The sequence below is a fragment of the Arachis duranensis genome, chromosome 3, assembly GCF_000817695.3.
Source record: "Arachis duranensis cultivar V14167 chromosome 3, aradu.V14167.gnm2.J7QH, whole genome shotgun sequence".
NCBI lineage: Eukaryota > Viridiplantae > Streptophyta > Magnoliopsida > Fabales > Fabaceae > Arachis > Arachis duranensis.
The window spans coordinates 33,058,867-33,061,192 of NC_029774.3; positions in this window are offsets into that span (position 1 = coordinate 33,058,867).

Consider the following 2,326-nt stretch of genomic DNA (forward strand, 5'->3'; position numbering starts at 1 on the left):
AGAAAAGTGAATTTTAACTAAAAACTAATAAAAATATACTAAAAACTAACTAGATTATACTAAAAACATACTAAAAACAATTCCAAAAAGCGTATAAATTATCCGCTCATCACAACACCAAACTTAAATTGTTGCTTGTCCCCAAGCAACTGAAAATCAAATAAGATAAAAAGAAGAGAATATGCAATGAATTCCAAAAACATCTATGAAGATCAATATTAATTAGATGAGCGGGGCTTTTAGCTTTTTGCCTCTGAACAGTTTTGGCATCTCACTCTATCCTTTGAAATTCAGAATGATTGGCTTCTATAGGAACTCAGAATTCAGATAGTGTTATTGAATCTCCTAGTTAAGTATGATGATTCTTGAACACAGCTACTTTATGAGTCTTGGCCGTGGCCCAAAGCACTCTGTCTTCCAGTATTACCATCGGATACATGCATGCCACAGACACATAACTGAGTGAACCTTTTCATATTGTGACTCAGCTTTGCTAGAGTCCCCAATTAGAGGTGTCCAGGGTTCTTAAGCACACTCTTTTTTCCTTGGATCACGACTTTATTATTTCTTTTTCTCTCTTTTTTTTGTATTCACTGCTTTTTCTTGCTTCAAGAATCATTTTTATGATTTTTTCAGATCCTCAGTAACATGTCTCCTTTTTCATCATTATTTCAAGAGCCAACATTCATGAACAAAAAATTCAAAAGACATATGCACTGTTCAAGCATACATTCAGAAGTCAAAGTATTGCCACCACATCAAAATAATTAATCTGTTATAAAATTCAAAATTCATGCAATTCTTCTCTTTTTCAATTAAGAACATTTTTTTATTTAAGAAAGGTGATGGATTCATAGGACATTATTTTTCATTTAAGAAATGTGATGGATTCATAGGACATTCATAACTTTAAGGCATATACACTAAGACACTAATGATCATAAGACACAAACATAGATAAACATAAGCATGAAAATTCGAAAAATAGGAAAATAAAGAACAAGGAAGTTAAAGAACGGGTCCACCTTAGTGATGGCGGCTTGTTCTTCCTCTTGAAGATCTTATGGAGTGCTTGAGCTCCTCAATGTCTCTTCCTTGCCTTTGTTGCTCCTCTCTCATGATTCTTTGATCTTCTCTAATTTCCATGGAGGGGAATGGAATGTTCTTGGTGCTCCACCCTTAGTTGTCCCATGTTGGAACTCAATTCTCCTAGGGAGGTGTTGATTTGCTCCCAATAGTTTTGTGGAGGAAAGTGCATCCCTTGAGGCATCTCAGGGATTTCATGATGAGTGGGATCTATTGTTTGCTCCATCCTCTTCTTAGTGATGGGCTTGTCTTCATCAATGAGGATGTCTCCCTCTATGTCAATTTCGACTGAATAACAGAGGTGACAAATGAGATGAGGGAAGGCTAACCTTGCCAAGGTAGAGGACTTGTCCGCCACCTTATAAAGTTCTTGGGATATAACCTCATGAACTTCTATTTCTTCTCCAATCATGATGCTATGAATCATGATAGCCCGGTCTATGGTAACTTCGGACCGGTTGCTAGTGGGAATGATTGAGTGTTGGATAAACTCCAACCATCTCCTAGTCAAGGGCTTGAGGTCATGCCTTCTCAGTTGAACTGGCTTCCCTCTTGAATCTATCTTCCATTGAGCGCCCTCTTCACAAATGTCTATGAGGACTTGGTCCAACCTTTGATCAAAGTTGACCCTTCTAGTGTAGGGGTGTTCATCTCCTTGCATCATGGGCAAGTTGAATGCCAACCTTACATTTTCCGGACTAAAATCCAAGCATTTCCCCCGAACCATAGTAAGCCAATTCTTTGGATTCTGGTTCACACTTTGACCATGGTTCTTGGTGATCCATGCATTGGCATAGAACTCTTGAACCATCAAGATTCCGACTTGTTGAATGGGGTTGGTAAGAACTTCCCAACCTCTTCTAGAAGGTTTGCTCGTCCTCGAGCAAAAGAAGGAAGAAGAGAGTAGAAGAAGAAGAAATAGAGGAGATGAAGGTTGCTTTGTGGTTCGGCCAAGGGGGAGAAGTAGTGTTTAGGTTGTGTGAAAATGAAGGAGTGAAGATGGGTTTATATAGGAGTGGAGAGGGGTTGTATGGTTCGGCCATTATGGGTGGGATTGGGAGGGAAAGTGGTTTGAATTTGAATAGTGAGGTAGGTGGGGTTTTATGAAGGATGGATGTGAGTGGTGAAGAGAATAGTGGGATTTGATAGGTGAGGGGTTTTTTTGGGGGAGAGGTGTTGAGGTGATTGGTGAATGGGTGAAGAAGAGAGAGAGTGGTGGGGTAGGTGGGGATCCTGTGGG